Source organism: Aquarana catesbeiana, linkage group LG05 (genome assembly GCF_042186555.1).
Source record: "Aquarana catesbeiana isolate 2022-GZ linkage group LG05, ASM4218655v1, whole genome shotgun sequence".
Taxonomy (NCBI): domain Eukaryota; kingdom Metazoa; phylum Chordata; class Amphibia; order Anura; family Ranidae; genus Aquarana; species Aquarana catesbeiana.
Window position 1 is genome coordinate 63,850,385 of NC_133328.1, and position 18,597 is coordinate 63,868,981.

An 18,597-nucleotide genomic window follows, 5' to 3' on the forward strand; every position below is an offset into this window, starting at 1 on the left:
AGGAGCACCATTCTCACCACTGTCAACCATCCAATTCAGCATATGTTTTCACTTGACTACTCCTCCATTAACTTACAAAGTGAAGAAAAGCATTTTGGGTAATTGTTAAGACAGAGACTGTTATAATTAGCAGTCAATGTTATCCCCATGTAATCAGGGCTTCATTGGCGCCAGGTAAATGAGAATGGTAGCATTGTTTGGCTGTGTACAGGCTCATTTTCAACTCTCCTGATCTACACACGTAACTTAAGATATTAGGGTGTATTGCATTAAATTGGGCTAATGGCAACATGGCAACCGGAAAAATAAAGCCTGAAGAAAAGAAATTGAACACAATCTGTCCATGTTGTTGCCGCTATTGTATCTGCGGCTATCAGAATACTCAAATATTTGTTGCATCTAACTGGATGTAGTCACTACTCAGTCAACAATTTTCCAGCTGGTTCCTGTGACAAAAGTTGATCGAACAATCAATTTTTACCGAGCTGGGTAGTGCTGCCCATGGCACCCATAACTCGATTTTCATTTGATTCAGCATGGCTCTGCCAAAATTCAAGCCATGTATGGCAGCCTAAAGTTTGTGTATTTCTTAATAGGGTTCGCAGCTGTTGGGCAGGGATTGCAAGAGAACCTGGGATTTTGTATGACCTCTTGGTTTTGAGCTCTACTGGCTGCATATCTAGAAGATCATAAGCTTTCCCCACCTTCCCTACATTTGAATAAAGGGGTAAAGCACATCAATGTACAGGACAATGTGGCCCCTCCCTGTTCTCCTTTCTCTGATAAAAGAAAAACCACCCCATCACACGACCATTTCCTGGCACAAAATGCCTAGGCACTTAGTCATGTCATCTCTGTGGTATGGTAGGCTCAGAATTCAGACTGGCTGATTTTCAGCAAAGACAAGGTGACCAATACCTAGGCCTTCAGGCTTGTGACTAGCATATACTGTTAACATGGCTTTATGTTAACATCTGAATGCAGGTCCACTTTTAAAGGTCGTTGTAACAGCACAAAATACTCATTTTCATTATTAAAAAACACACAACACTGGGAAAGTCTTCCCTTCTTTCTTACTTTACAAGATAATATCCTTTAACATGTTAGTGTATTTTCAAAAGTATTTTTTTTAATATGTTTAAATCTGTACCTTTCAGTAATTTAAGACTTGGTGATAGAGCCATTAGGTTACTTGTTCATCCATTGCCTGTTCTAGGGCGATAACACAAATACACTGTTCACTTTGTAAGTTGCTCCAGAGATTAGTAAATGAGCAGAAGTTCTGCTGATTTCCATCATCCAATCATGTGCAAGCAAAAATCCATTTGTTTTAAAATTTCCTTGCACATGATTGGGTTTTCTTTGCAAAGTGAAGCTTTACCTTATTTACAAAGCTCTGGAGCAACTGCACTTTGCAAAGTACAAAGTCTATTTGCTTTTATAAAAATCAACCCCTCTGTCTCTGTTTCCCAATGGTACTTCTGTCTTATTATATAATTACAAGGGCTTCTAATGAAGACTAGAAGTGGAGAAAGAAGTGGTTGTTGCAACAAGCATAAGGGCTTGCTGAGATGTGCAGCAAGGGCTGCTGCTCTTCTAAAAAGCAATCCGAATGTAGTGGTGAGGAGGTGATATGTTGCCTCCTCACCGCCTATGTTTATCCCTTTAAATGCCACACTACTGCTTCAAAATAGCATTGCATTGCACACCTTTGCAGTACAGTTGCAGGTCGGCCCTGTAGACCTGTATTAATCACATTTGACAGTGGCAACATCCATAAAAAATTACATTCTGTTTAATTATTTCTGCAGGCATGAAACAGCTATGTGGCTTCATGTCATGCCATTCAGGCGGGCTGTTGCAGAAAGGGGGCGTAAAAAAAAAAAACCTCAAGTGCCTGGTTTTACTGCCCCCTGGCCTTATGTTTAAATGAACCCTTAGACCCCTTCCACACTGCAAGCGCTAAACTGCGCTCTTGCACCGCTTTTCAGACGCTAGCGGGGCGCTTTTGACCACAAAGAAGGGGTTAAAAACACTGTGTTGCGGCGCTTCCGAATCACTTTTCAGGTGCTTTGGAAGCGCTGCCCATTCATTTCAATGGGCAGGGCGTTTTAAACCACCCCAAAGATGCTGTTTGCAGGACTTTTCCTAACGTCCTGAAAGCTCACCGCCCCAGTCTGAAAAGACACACTGAAATGAATGGGAAGTGTTTTTCAGGTGCTATTTAGAGGCTATTTCTAGCGCTAAAATGCCTGAAAACTGCCTCTGTGTGAAAGAGGACTGGGGCATGAAAACAAGGGCAAAAAAAGTGCATTTCTGCAAGATAAAACAGGCCAAAATGCATGTCACACTTGCAGTGCCATTATTTCCTAATAGCACCCCAAACGTGGGTAGCAATTGCATGTTTTGTTGTGTGTTTTCATCTTAGGTGCAAATAATGTGTTGCCAAATGCACTTGGCTCAGTGCCAAAAAATGGTACTTTGGGGCTTTTTTCTGGAGACAGGGAGCCCATTCAAGTCAATGTGCTGTCACGTGCCACATCGGTGTGAATGCAGCCTTACACAGGCATGGCCCACCACTAGAAAACCTGAGAAAAGCTATACAGTCATCCCTGAAGTGCGTGCAGACAGGGAGTGCCTGAGAAAAGGCTGCAGGAGGTCAGCAACACGGTAATGAAAAACCAACACAAAAGATGTAAAAAAAAACACAAAAAATAATTAAAAAAAAACCCCGAAATGTCAGGTAATAACAGTGTTTTAGCAAACTATATGTCATCCAGTAAGGGGTTTAAAACTACTTTAACACCCCAAATATAAATGTTCATAATGGTGTGTTTTCAGTGTTTCTATGGGAATCAATTATCAAAAGTTGTTACATAGGAACTGCAGCCCTCATGGTAACTAATCACTTTCAAGCCGCACTAGACAGCTGGGGCATTCAAATCTAATTGGACAACAATGGCAGTTCTTATTTCACACATAACGATAAATGAGGCCAATTTTAAAATGATGAGTAATATTTAAATGAATGTCCTCAGACTTGGCCACCATTGTGTATCAAAATTTCAAAACAGATGGTAAATAAATATGAAAGGTATGGTTCTTAATAACCTCTATCAAAAGTTCTTTTTTTCTCATCTAATCGAGTATGACAGCGGTGTCAGGTAGTTAAACAATACTACCAGTTGAAATAACTTGCAGAAGGCCAGCCTTTGGCACAGCACACTCCTGTACTGTATAGCTTAATAAAAAGCATGTGCAGTAAGAGGGTGATACGGGCACAATATGAAGCATTTCAAAAGTAGTTCAGGCCCGTAGCCTAATGACCATTCATAATATAATGTGCGCTGGTAACCACAAAAATGGCATTTCAATACATAATCATCGCAATGGAGTTATAGTTGAATTAATAGATTTAGACAGCTATCTCCAAAACATTATTTCTGGAATGAGGATCGTCATTGTAATGTTAATGAGAAAAAAGAAAACATAAAGTAATACTTAAATATAACAGCTGCAGATAGCACAAAACGTTGTTATTCATTCAAAAAAAAAAATATAAAAACTATGCAGATGGCTTTTGCAGTGAAGACGTATCCATGTTGGATCTGTTTCATCCAACATGAAGAATTTATTTTGGGGAAATTATTATGAAACACATTACCTCTTGGCGCCGAGGGCACACAAATATGCGGCCTCTTGGCAGCCGGGCCTTGGCGCAGAGCGGCCGCATATTTGCATGCAATAGTGCAGTAAGTGTTGTGCTGTGAGCACGCGCCTTGGTCGCTCCCGACACAGTGACCAGTGGCTCACATAAAGGTTTTCGGATTGGCGGTCACGTGGCCATGAGGCCGCAGCCGGCTCCAAGGGGTTAACACAGAAATGCAGAATATGCTTTCTGCAATTTTTGTCACTTTTCCCCAATAATGGATATTGACCTACATACAAACCTATAATAAAGACATTCATAAGGATACTAGTAAAAATAAAAATTTAAAGTTACAAAGCTAGTAGGGTTGAAAAAAGGCACAAGTCCATAGAGTTTAACAAAGAGGAAAACATTAATCAAAAAAATGAAAACCCTCCATATATAGAACTCTAGTACCTGATCACAGGCACACCAGTCATAGGGATTGATTTACAAAACAGTTGCCCTCTGCAAGGGCAGTTCCTCCAGAGCTTTTTAAATGAGCAGAAGCTCTGCTGACTTTCATCATCCAATCTTGTGCAAGCAAAAATGCTGTTTTTTTATTTTCCTTGCATGTGGTTGGGTATTCTTTGCAAGATGAAGCTTTACCTCATTTACTAAGCTCTGGAGCAACTGCACTTTGCAAAGTGCACATTCTATTTGCCCTTAGTAAATCAACCCCATATTGTCACCATAAGGAGTTGTTCACATGTGGGATACTCTCTGCAGAGTCATCCATGTTCGGGTCGCTCTTCAGAAAGCATTTGATAGGCAGCGAGAAGGCATTGTATCTTTGTATTTCTTTCTGCATTTTCCAAAAACTTGTGGCAAAAAGTTAAGTCTTCAAAAGATCAAGCCTCTTTAAAAATACTTTGGAGTGTTTTCTCTCCAAAACGTGGTCATTCTGTTGGTGCGTCTACTGTCCTGATGCTCCAGGGCACCAAATGTGATAGGAAGTCAGGAAATAAAATGCATAATTTATGCCCCTAGAAAGTCTAAAGGTGCTCCTTGGAATTGGGCCTTTTTATGAGGTTAGCCTGTGCAAAGGTCTCACACATGTGGTATTGCCACAAGCGGAAGGAGCAGCAAAATGTGTCTTGGGGTGTAACTAGAATTACACCTATTCTTATGCTGTGTATTGGAAATATCTAATTGACAACTTTGTGTAAAAATATATATTTTCATTCTGCTTTTTCCAAAACCTTGTGGTAAAAAAATGGATTCACCATGACTTTTAGGGGTGTTTGCTTTACAAAATTGGGTCATTTTGTTGGTGTTTACACTGTTCTGTTTCTCCAGGGCCTACAAAAATGTGATAGATGTAATTTATGCCCCTGGAACGCCTGAAGGTGCTCTATGGATTTTGGTCCCCTCTATGTGGCTAGGCTGTGAAAACATCTCACACATGTAGTATTGCCATATTCGGAAGGAGTAGCAGAATATGCTTTGGCGTGTAATTTTAAGTATGCCTATGATGTGTGTTAGAAATATTTTATTAATTGACAACTTTGTGAAAAAAAAATGTATTTTTTAATTTTCCAAAAAATTGTGACAAAAAATTACAACTTAAAAAAAAATCATGCCTCTAACCAAATACCTTGGACTGTCTTCTTTCCAAAAGGGGGGCATTTGGGGGGTAGGTATACTGTCCTGGCATTTTAGGGCCTCACGATATGAGATAGCTGGTTAGTATATATATATACCATAGATTGTAGACTCTTTAGCATTCACACATAATACATAGCTACACACCGATTTGGGTCAGTCATTCAAAGTGTGACAGGACTGAAAACTGAAAAATGGTCTGGGCAGGAAGGGGGGGAATCGGTCCGGTCTTGAGGTGGTTAAGTAAACCTGTTACTTTGCTCTTCATGGATAAAACATAGATTCACTTTAAAAGGTGTTTTTCTAAATGACCATCAGACCTTCAAATAGCTAAGTAGACAAATATAAAGGGTAAGGATAAATCCAGACTTAAAAAATAAACATCTTCTGGGGGTGGCACATTGGTCTTGTATCATAAGTCCAGTACCCCATTCCCGGAGGTTCCACAGCTTCTCCACTGCATAACAGTGGGAATTATTCATACACTTTCATCCAGAAAGCATTATTCAACATCAGTAACCAATCAGCAAGCCTGTGAGGGCTTGTATATTGTTGTGTAAACATCAATTTTAATAATTATTATACAAGATTTATATAGCGCCAACAGTTTGCGCAGCCCTTATAATGTCTGGATGGTGCTGGACAGAACTTAAAGGTTTAGGAGGCAGGAGGGAGTGTAGCCACACTTCAAAGTGTATTTCGGTATTTACTTACCAGTATGACATGTGGTTTTCACTGAAGATAACCTCTGTATATTTAGTCCTATTCTAAATTTGACTGTCCCAATAACCTCTTTGTTACATAGTTACATAGTAGGTGAGGTTGAAAAAAGACACAAGTCCATCAAGTCCAACCTATGTGTGTGATTATGTGTCAGTATTACATTGTATATCCCTGTATGTTGCGGTCATTCAGGTGATTATCTAATAGTTTCTTGAAGCTATCAATGCTTCTCGCTGAGACCACCGCCGGTGGAAGGGAATTCCACATCCTTGCCGCTCTTACAGTAAAGAACCCTCTACGTAGTTTAAGGTTAAACCTCTTTTCTTCTAATTGTAATGAGTGGCCACGAGTCTTATTAAACTCTCTTCTGCGAAAAAGTTTTATCCCTATTGTGGGGTCACCAGTACTGTATTTGTAAATTGAAATCATATCCGCTCTCAAGCGTCTCCTCTCCAGAGAGAATACGTTCAGTGCTCGCAACCTTTCCTCATAACTAAGATCCTCCAGACCCTTTATTAGCTTTGTTGCCCTTCTTTGTACTCGCTCCATTTCCAGTACATCCTTCCTGAGGACTGGTGCCTAGAACTGGACAGCATACTCCAGGTGCGGCCGGACCAGAGCCTTGTAGAGTGGGAGAATTATCGTTTTATCTCTTGCGTTGATCCCCCTTTTAATGCATGCCAATATTCTGTTTGCTTTATTAGCAGCAGCTTGGCATTGCATGCCATTGCTGAGCCTATCATCTACTAGGACCCCCAGGTCCTTTTCCATCCTAGATTCCCCCAGAGGTTCTCCCCCCCAGTGTATAGATTGCATTCATATTTTTGCCACCCAAATGCATTATTTTACATTTTTCTACATTGAACCTCATTTGCCATGTAGTCGCCCACCCCATTAATTTGTTCAGGTCTTTTTGCAAGGTTTCCACATCCTGCGGAGAAGTTATTGCCCTGCTTAGCTTAGTATCGTCTGCAAATACAGAGATTGAACTGTTTATCCCATCCTCCAGGTCGTTTATAAACAAATTAAATAGGATTGGTCCCAGCACAGAACCCTGGGGAACCCCACTACCCACCCCTGACCATTCTGAGTACTCCCCATTCATCACCACCCTCTGAACTCACCCCTGTAGCCCATTTTCAATCCATGTACTCACCCTATGGTCCATGCCAACGGACCTTATTTTGTACAGTAAACATTTATGGGGAACTGTGTCAAATGCTTTTGCAAAACCCAGATACACCACGTCTACGGGCCTTCCTTTATCTAGATGGCAACTCACCTCCTCATAGAAGGGGACTTATATTGCAGCCATCCTAGAAAATCAAGATTTTCAGGGAAACATGGTATTGGCCTAAATTTATGAAGAAATTAGATTTTTGTCTCCCTCTAATCCTTTTAAATACAGTTCTTTAGCTATGAAGCCTATTCCCAGCTTATGTCATTCCATAAAGACATGGATGAGTGAGTTTGGGGTGGAAGGACTTGACTGGCCTGCACAGAGTCCTGACCTTAACCCGATAGAACACTTTTGGGATAAATTAGAGTGGAGACTGCAAGCCAGGGCTTCTCACCCAACATAAGTGCCTGACCTCACAAATGCACTTCTGGAAGAATGGTCAAACATTCCCATATACATGCTCCTTAACCTTGTGGACAGCCTTTCCAGAAGAGTTGAATCTGTTATAGCTGCAAAGGGTGGGCCAACTCAATATTGAACCCTACGGACTAAGACTGGGATGCCATTAAAGTTCATGTGTGTGTAAAGGCAGGCGCCCCAATACTTTTGACAAACAATACTTACACTATATTCCAGCAGTAAGAATCAGCAGATCATGCTGCTGGCATGACAGGGGTATGCAAACAGTGGCAGTTGTTCAGCCTGTGCAAAGTAAAAGCAGTCTGAAAGGGGTCATCGCTGTCCTATGTAGCCACAAACTCAGCAGTAGCATGCTGTTAGGGAAGATGAAAGCATCTTTCTGCATCCAGGGTCACTCATCCATCCCTAACTGCATGTAACTGCTGAGTGTGTGGCTACATGAGAATAGCGGCAGCTCCTCCCAGCCTGTCAATACCTTGTACAAGCTGAGCGGCCATCACTGTTAGTATACACCTGTCATTCCAACAGCATGGATCTCCCCAGTGAAGACTTAGACAGAAATAAAAACCTGACAGGGATTCTATTTCTTTCAAAATTAGAAATAGAACTCAACAGATTATAAGCTGACTCAAGGTCAGAAAATCCAAGTTCGGAATCACACCATTATCTGAGTCAACATCAACATCAAAAAAGAACCTGAATTGTGGATTCAACAATCCCATATAAGAAATGATAGTGCAAAAAGTCCCAAACCACAAGCCATCTATCCAAGCATATCAAAAGTTTAATTATATAGCACATAGTAAATAAAGACATATTAAAAACCATGGTAAACAATAAAATATTAACCACTTGACCTCCAGAAGATTTACCCCCCTTCATGACCGGGCCATTTTTTGCCATGCGGCCCTGCGTTACTTTAACTGACAATTGTGTGGTTGTGCAACACTGTATCCAAATAAAATGTATGTCAGACAATTTAAAAAAAAACAAAAAACAATATTTTTTTACTTTTTGCTATAAAACATATCCAATAATTTTTTTTTCAAAAATCTAATTTCTTCATAAATTTAGGCCAATACCATGTTTCCCTGAAAATCTTGATTTTCTAGGATGGCTGCAATATAAGTCCTACCCCGAAAATAAGCCCTAGTCATAGTCCTTGTAGAATCATGTAATCCACGCTGTAAAAGGATTACATAATGTCCAGTGTGATCATAGAAACAAGATTCCCCCTTAGAATGGGACTTTGACAGACCACCAACTCTTGAAATAAAAAATATATGTTTTATTAAATATACTAAAAAAGACGTGAAAGCGTCTATAACAAACAGGATAAAAAATCATTCCATACAAAATTGATACAGAATCAAAACAGAGAATGTATGCAAGAAGAAAATGTAGGATATACTCTCATGGGGGTAGTGTACCCCAATACCCTACACTACCCCCATGAGAGTATATCCTACATTTTCTTCTTGCATACATTCTCTGTTTTGATTCTGTATCAATTTTGTATGGAATGATTTTTTATCCTGTTTGTTATAGACGCATTCACGTCTTTTTTAGTATATTTAATAAAACATATATTTTTTTATTTCAAGAGTTGGGGGTCTGTTAAAGTCCCGTTTTAAGGGGGAATCTTGTTTCTATGATCTATTATGTAAGGGATGGGACCACCATACTCTATACTTGTTATGATGGAAGCCCTTTTCTTGTTTAATGTCCAGTGTGTGTCTTTATGTACCAATATAGTAGAAAATACCTTATTTAGAGAGCCACTGGGTGCTCATGTGACCCGCCGGAGCTCTCCTCCCGGCTGACATCAACGGGGATCTTGGCATCTCCCTCAGCAATGGAAGAAGAGCTCCAGCAGGTCATGTGAGCGCCCAGTGGTGCTGTAAATAAAGTATTTTCTACAATGTTACATAAAGACACACACTGGACATTATAAAATCCATTTACAGAGCTGATTACATGATTTTACAAGGACTTTAACTAGGGTTTATTTGGGGATTACAGAGATGCTGACTCCTGAGCTGACAGGGAGGGAGAGGGGGAGAGAAGACAGGGGGCACATAAGACATCCCCTGAAAATAAGCTCTAATGCATTTTTTGTAGCCAAAATTAAATTAAGACCGGGTCTTATTTTCGGGGAAACATGGTATGCATTCTGCTACACATTTTTGGTAAAAAAAAAAATCCCAATAAGCGTATATTGATTGGTTTGTGCAAAAGTTATAGCATCTACAAACTATGGGATATTTTTATTTTATTTTTTTATTAGTAATGACAGCGATCAGCGACTTATAGTGGGATTTTGATATTATGACAGACATTCTGACACTAAGGGGTTAATTTACTAAAGCTAAAGAGGGCAAAATTAGTCACAATTCTAAAAAGAAACCAGTTTCCAGATTGTATTGTTAACGTTTAATTAAACAAGCTGATGTTAGAAGCTGATTGGTTTCTCTGCAGAAGTGTGACTAATTTTGCCCTGTCTAGCTTTAGTAAATAAACCCCTCTCTGACGCTTTTTGGGGACCAGTGACTCTAAAACATGCACTAAAACTCTAAAATATGCACTGCCACTGTACTCATGACACTGGCTGGAAAGGGGTTAACATCTGGGGCAATCAAAAGGTTAACTTTGTACCTAACCAGTGTTTTACTATACTGTGTTAGGTGCTTTTACTAGGGGAAGAGATGGAATTTATTCCCTGCTTTGCAGAGACACAGATTCCATTTATTCCCTTGTGTCAGAACAGCGACCTGCCTTGTTTATATAGGGCGGAAGGAAAAATCCTGGATGGCCGCACACCGCTGAAGTCATCTTTATTGAAAGATTAAAATCCAAAAACAGTCATATCTTAAGCAGAAAAGACAGGGAAGAACAGGTAACGCGTTGCACATCATAAACAGATATGACTAAGCATCTGCTTATGATGTGAAACGCGTTACCTGTTCTTCCCTATCTTTATGCTTAAGACATGACTGTTTTTGGATTTTAATCTTTCAATAAAGATGTCTTCAGCGGTGTGCGGCCATGCAGGATATTTCCTTCCTTCCTAATTTGAGCAGAGCCAGCACCTGCAAGATCATATAGGGCGGGTGTCTTCAACAGGTCTGGAGCTTTTGAACTCCTTTTTTTCTACTACTTGTTTATATAGGGCAGATCACAGTTCTGTCTCTCTGCCTAACGATCGGCAGGTGCTAGAGGACATAGAGTACCCTGCACCTGCCGATTGGCTTCTGCTGTGTGTAAGATACAGCTTAGCTCTGCTATATAGACTTGTAGACTACAATCTATTACATATTTTATCTGGGTTTAAATATAGTTTAATCCTTATTTTTCAATGTATGTAAGAATATGATGTACTTATACAATGTATGCAAATTTATACATCATTTTTTTAATAACAGTGTAACAAATTGCTTCTTTTTTAACCAACTTTTAAGTGCCTTGTTTTTTGCCACTTCTGAGCCTGAAATGGTTTTAAAAACCCTGGAAGATACATTTTTTTACCAGTACCAGATGCAGCAAGAAGCAGAATTTGTGCATGTAACTGCCTGGAAGCTGTTGTCACCCAGCAGGATCTGGGATAACATACAGTCCAGTCCATCTGTTTTGGGGTCCTATTGTTCCTTATTTCGGTGTTCCTATTGTTGTTGCAGAGAAACAAATTTGGAAAAAAAAAATATTCCTGAGAACAGAAAATGAGGAAAACGTGTCTCGAGCACACTTGCTGTATCACTCAAGACACTAAACAAGTTTGTCAGCAATACTTGTTAGAAGAGAACATTTTCCCTCTCATTAGAAGCAGACGCTGGTGAAAGCCATTCCAAGGTCAGTGGGTGTTGGCGAGGATTAAAAAAAGAAAAGCTTCTCCACTATGACTTGCTTATATTGGGCTGTGTTTGTGTAGATATAACTTGACGAAATCTGCCTCTCATTAGGCTTTGCACTCATCTGTGAACAAACCAACTGATATTACACAAGCTGCTAACGAGCATGTTGTAAATGAAAAAAAAATGTTGCGGGAACATACATCGTTCCTACATGGATGGTCTCCACTTAACCACAAGACAAATACGAGCAAAATGAGCCGAAACTAGAGCCTGTGTACACTGCTGCCGTTAAAACCACATGATGGCTCCTATATGTTTTTGGATGCAGTTCCTTACCCCGCTAGGTGTTTTCATACATTTTATGTGGGTTTTAGCTGCATTTGTGTATCCGAAAAGCACAAAAATGCAAGAAAGATCAAAGCTGCACTTTAGGATTTGTATTTCTATCCATCCAGTCCGGAGATTTACACTGCCATACTTGACAGCCCACAAGCCAGGTAGAAGACCTGATTTTATCTCAGCTGCAGTTAAAGCGATTGTAAAGTCTTGTTTTTTTTCTATAAAAATAACAAACATGTTATACTTACCTGTTCTGTGCAGTAGATTTGCAGAGGGCAGCCCAGATCCTCTACTTCTTCTCTACTTGCCTCTTCGGTGCTCCTGGCCCCTCACTCCTGTTGAGTGCCCTCAAAGCAAGCAGCTTGCTATGGGGGCACCCAAGCTGAGCTGCAGCTCCGTGTGTCCATTAAGATACGGAGCTGTGGTTCGGCCCAACCCCCTCTCTTTCCTGATTGACTAACTGACTTTGATTGACAGAAGCGGGAGCCAATGGCACCGCTGTTATGTTATAGCCAGGAGGGAGAGTCTTGGACAGCCGAGACACTCGTGGACATCGCTAGACAAAGATGGGGCTCAGGTAAGTATTAGGGGGGCTGAGGGGGGCTGCTGTACACAGAAGATATTTTATCTTAAAGCATAGAATGCACTGAGATAAAGAGAAAAAAAACCTTCTGACTTTCCAACCCCTTTAAAGCAGATCTAAACACCTGAAAATACCTACATCCAACTTCCAGCGATTTGATAGTAGACCTGTGCACTGCCAAGAAATTTGTTTGTTTTCATTTCATTCATTTTTCTTTTTTTTCGTTTTTCAGGTCATTCGTTATGATCACAATTCGTAAATGCGTACATTCGTAAATTCGTACATTCGTACATTCGTAAATTCGGAAATTTGTAAATTCGGAAATTCGCACACATGTACATTCGTAAATTCGTATATTCGTAAATTCATACATTCGTAAATTAGAAAATTCGGAAATGTGGAAATTCTAAATGCGAAAATCTGAAAACCCGGAAATTCGAAAATTTGAAATAGTAACTAACGATTAAATTATAGACATTGTAATTTCCTTTCAAATTTGACTGTTAGTGAAGGTAACAAATACGAATTTATCCGAAGTTACGAATTATCCAAAATAACGAATGCCGCAACTAAACAAATGGAACATAACAAATTAATAATAAATAATAATAATAAAAAGTTTTTATTATTATTATTGTTATTTATTATTATTAATTCATTACGTTCCATTCGTTTGGATACGGCATTCGTTATTTCGGATAATTCATAACTTCAGATTTCAAATTTGTATTTGTTACATTCACTAACAGCCAAATTTGAAAGGAAATTACAGTACCTATAATTTAATAGTTAGTAATGGTTAAGAAATTATTAGTTAATTATTATTTCAGATTTCCGAATTTACAAATTTCCGAATTTACTAATTTACAAATTTACGAATTTAAGAATTTACGAATGTACGAATTAACGAATATACAAATCTACAAATATTCGAATATTCTAATTTACGAATATTCGGAAAAATTTGTTAAATGGGTTTTCTTTAATTCGGATATTTCCGAATTAACGAATTTTTTGAAATTCGTTAAAAAACGAATTTGAAACGAATTGCACGTCTATTTGATAGTTACATTCCTCCCCAGCCACTGTCATTCTCTCCCTAGGCTACTTCCGGGTGCTGGGTTTTCTGCCTCTTGATTGGTCAGTGGGGGATGATGTAATTCTCTGATTGCACATTGGTGTAGCAGGCAGGTAAATGTGTGTTATTGCAGAAGAGACATGGCATGCTTGCAGTTTTTTACAAGTTAGGTTTAGTTTAAAGAGGAGCTCCAGACTCCCCCCCAAAAAATTTAAAGTCAGCAGCTACAAAAACTGTAGCTGCTGCCTTTTAACATAAGGAAACTTACCTGTCCAAGGATCCAGCAATGTTGTCACCATTCTAAATCGGCTTTGGATGCAAGCACCGGCATCCTTAGTAAGGAAAGAAGGAAGTGAAGTATTGCAGCTTCACAGCCGATTTTCTACTGCACATGTGAGAGCCGCGCCTAAGTGGCCCTGTAGTCTTCTGGGACCTGTGATGTGTGCCAGAAGACTGCAGGGGAAGAAGGGGGGGTATTTTGGCTTAGATTGGCGCGGTGATCTGATTTTGAGTGGGTACCTATCAAAACCAGGTATCTGCTCCCCCTCAAAAAGTGAAAATGTGGCAGTGGAGGGGAGGGGGGTTCAAACAAGTGGAATGTCCCCTTTTGGGTGGAGCTCCAGTTTAAGCATCATTTTCATGTCTTGTCTCTCGTAGCCTGTGACTGGACAGTGAAAGGAGAAGCAGCAGACTGATAAGCTCATTCTTTCACTCCGTTCTCTCCTACTATCAGCATGTTACTTAGCACATGAGCACTGCAGCATAGCTAACTGTCTCCTTGTGCTGCTTTTCCCTCTCTCCAAGTCATAGCTCAGCTGTACAGGGATTACAAGAGACCAAATACCAGTTCAGGTACTAACAATGCTATTATGTATTTAAAAAAAATACACAATGGTGTATTCATGAATTTGGAGCTGCATTATTTTAAAATTGTATAGCTTTTATAGTTATATTATATAGCTTTATTTTATATCTGATTGGAGTTCAGTTTTAAAAACATATATATGAAAATACATGCATTATTAACTTACAACAGCATAAATCACCCTGTAAAAAAAAAAACTATAAAAAAGCAACAAAGCATAAATAAAAATGTAAACTTGTATCAAAATGAAATAGGAAGCATAACCTGTAGTGACAGAAATATGGAGGCTGTCATCGCTGTTGTCCTTTTGAAAATGCTAGTTGCTTGGCTGCCTCTCCCTTTGAAATAGTTACCTGGAACAAGCGTGCAGATCTGGAAAGGCAGAGTCTGAACTCCTGATCTACAGGCTGAAAACTGGACAGATGGAATCAAGGGATTCGAAGTTTTACAATGTATTCTTTCAAGTGAATCTAATGAATAGGAAGCATGATGAAATCAATCTTTTAAGAATCAAGTTGCATCTGGAAGGTAGAAAACTTTCTAGGCACCATATATCTAGGAAATGCTGGGGATGCATTTTTTTTTCTCTTCACTTGCACACTTTTATATTTTTTAGCTGATTTTTTAGTATAGTTACCCACTTTTTTTGAGAACTCTTCTAACAGTACTCCCCTATGATGAAGTGCAGGTGAGCTGGTATCAATATGGCTGCAACCCTTGCCATGGCATGCCAGGATGGTACTGATGGGTGGGTGGTGTACACTTTGTAGATGCATTCTTAAAGTGGAACTTCACTCTCTCAATCAACACTGACTATTTTTAATCCTTAAGCTGCTAGTAATAGTAAACAGATAGGAAGGTATATTATATTTACTTGTTTTAACCACTTGAAGACCAGGCCTATTTCTGACATTTGTTGCTTACAATCTGTATTTTTGCTAGAGTAAATAGATACCTAACATGTCATGCTTTAAAATTGCACACACTCGTGGAATGGTGACAAACTAGGGAACTAAAAAAATCGCCATAGGCGACGCTTTCAAAATGTTTGACAGTTACCCTTTTAGAGTTACAGAGGAGGTTTTGTGCTAGAATTATTGCTCTCACTTTAACGATTGTGGCGATACCTCACATGTGTGATTTGAACACGGTTTAAACCTTTTTTTTTTTTTTTTACGCTGTCCCTTTAAACAAAAAAAATCTGATCACTTTTATTGCTGTCACAAGGAATGTAAACATCCCTTTTGATAGTAAAAGGCAATGACGGGTGCTCTTTATGGAGGGATCTGGGGTCTTAAGGACCCCAAACCCCTCTTCTGCATTTGAAAGTATTCAAAGCGCCAAAATCTGCATTTTTGAATACTTTGGATTTTTTTGAACTGGTGCCGCTGGCTGTCGAGTAAACTGGAAGTGAGTTGCTTCCAGGTTTTTACATCCAAGATCCGACCAAAGCCGATTCCGGTTTTGTTCGGGTCTCCGGCCAGCCGGCAAACATAATGGCTGGTGACTTTGGGTCTCCCGGTGGGTCGGGAGAGACCGGGCAAGCCACGGAAGGGCAACGGGAGGGGGGATGTCTCACCATGCTGCTTGTAATAACGGCTGAGCGGCTGCATAGCCGCATCGGTTGTTATTACAAGAAAGCTGACAGTACTGCAGAAATCACCCCAGTACAACCACTTGAAGCCAATAATGTACAGAAACCTAATTTGGCGGCAAGTGGTTAAACTTTTCTTTTTTACATTTCTTCAGTTACTTCCTGTATTCCAGGCCTAGGCAAATGATTTCATACATCCCAGGAGTCCTCAGGAGAGGAGGAGGAGTTTTCTCAGCTAAGCACACCCTCCTGCCTGCCTGCGCTAAGTTCAGATGGATTCCAGGAAGTAAATGCTACATGAATCATCTGACCTTACTCAAGATGGTAATAGGCAAAAATGCTAGGGGGTGGGTTTTTCAAAGTGATTTCTCAGTAAAATAAAGCATGGAGACATAGCTGGATGGGGGAGTTTGCTTTAAATATTATACAGTAGATGAATTAAATAGTGTTTTTTGTTTGTGGTGCTCAAATGAAGTATAGTTCCACTTTAAATGTTGCTTTCATTAACCCTCCAAGTGCTGAAACAGTGTGAAATAATTTCAGCACTGTGGACCACTAACATTTGCCAGCCAAGTTAAAAGCAGCTTCTCTGGCTGCCACATACAAGTCCACATGCAATCTATTATAAATCTATGAATCTATTATAATCTATATGAATGGAGAATATTTGGCAATCATTAGTGAAAGTGTGGCTGATAAACATGTTTCTATTTTTGCTTTTTTTTTTTTTTTATATTATAAATATGCCCAATCATTTTAAAAAACCTGATACATTATGAATAACTTTAATTACTTTGAATACTGTTTCCAAAACCAGTGTTTTTGCATGTAACAGGAGTAGGAATCAGTATCACAGTAAATTAAAACTCAAATTTAAACAATAGTAAACATATAGACATTAAAGGAGTTGTAAAGACAGAAGGTTTTTTATTTAAGATAAAAAGCCTTCTGTGCGTAGCAGCCTCCACAGCACCCCCTAATTACTTACCTGAGCCCCATCTCTCTCCAGCAATGTCCACAAGTGCCTTAACCCTCCGGGACTCTCCTCCTGATTGGCTGAGACACAACAGCGGCGCCATTGGCTCCAGCAGCTGTCAATCAAAGTCAGTTAGCCCATCAGAATAGAGAGGGGAAGGGCAGGGTCAGGGCTGTGTGTTTAAATGGACACACAGAGCTGTGACTCGGCTCTGGGGGCCCCCATAGCAAGTTGCTTGCTGTGGGGGCACTCAAAAGGAGGTAGGGGCCAGCAGTAGGGAAGAGGAACCCGAGAAGAGGAGGATCTGGGCTGCTCTGTGCAAAACCAACTGGTAAGTATAACATGCTTGTTTTTAGAGTTTTCCCTATTTTATTTATTTTTTTAACATTTACCTTTTTTTTTTTTTCTGACAGAGCTATGTTTACCCCAAGCATGTTTTATTTCACTCATTGCTCATTGACACACTGGGGTCAATTTACTAAAGGCAAAAAGACTTTGCTTTTCAAGGGAGGTTACACTTTACAAATTCATTTTTCCCAGAGCTTGGTGAATGAGGCAAAGCTTTCCTGACTCCCATTATTCAATCACGTACAAGAAAAATGCTTTTTTTTGTTTAACTTGAACATGATTCTTTTTTTTTTCCTTAAACATGATTAGTTATTTTTTGTGAAGCAAACATTCACCCCAATTACTAAGCTCTTGCAAAGTGAAAAGGCCATCTGCATTTGGTAAATCTGTCCCACTACCTCTGCTAAATCTGTTCCAAGTATACACTATACTTTTTTTCTGTTACCCTTGATCTTTCCTCCTATTAGTTTAGGTCATGTCCCAGTGTTCTTAACCTCAGCTTCAGGTTGAAAATACCGCCCTTATAAATCTTATTCACATGCTTAATGTTTTTAAAGGTTTCATTCATGCCCCTGCTTTCCATTGAGCCTGTACATATTAATTTCCTCTAGTCTCTTCTGACATGTTTCATCCCTGAGGTTTTGTACCATTTTTGTTGTGCGTCTCTGGACCTGCTTTATGTAACCATAAGTGAGGTCTCAGAATTGGACACAATGGGGTTGAAGTACTAAAACTGGAGAGTGAAAAATCTGGGGAAGCTGTGCCTGGTAGCCAATCAGCTTCTAATTTCAGCTTGTTTAATAAAGCTTTGACAAAAAAAAAAAAAACACGGAAGCTGATTGGTTTCTGTGCAGAGCTGCACCAGATGTTGCATTCTCCTGTTTTAGTACATTCTTCCTGATGGTGATGCACCCTAGAATTCCATTTGTCTTTTTTATTGTCTGGTCACACAGTTGACTAATTTTGTTATTTGCATTATAAACTATAATGGTTATACTATGTGTGTGGATTATACATTTGGCAATTACTGAGCTATGCTGATCGCATTCACTTATACTGTATATATAAGAGAAAAAAAAAACTTAAAAAAAAAAACTATAAGCTGCATCCAACATTTTCTACAAAGAAACTGCTGTAGTAAATTTGGAACACGTTGAAACCTTAATTACTCTTCAGTCCCTGCCATGAGTGTATGTCAATAAATTTTCTAACTGATGTTTTTATTTGTTTCTTTACAGTAACTTTACAAAGTGTTTGCCCTTCAACCCTCCTCTACACTTGGCCGCCACTGACCAAACACCCAATAGGAATGAGAGATTGTTGTTGTAAAAAAAAGATATTTAAGCAATT

At 39.4% G+C, this 18,597-nt stretch overlaps 1 protein-coding gene across 3 annotated transcripts in view; it reads right to left on the bottom strand.

Annotated features, from left to right (window-relative positions):
* The window catches only part of MKX (mohawk homeobox), a 179,140-nt gene that overhangs the window by 11,680 nt on the left and 148,863 nt on the right, over positions 1–18,597 (bottom strand). The window lies entirely within an intron of this gene.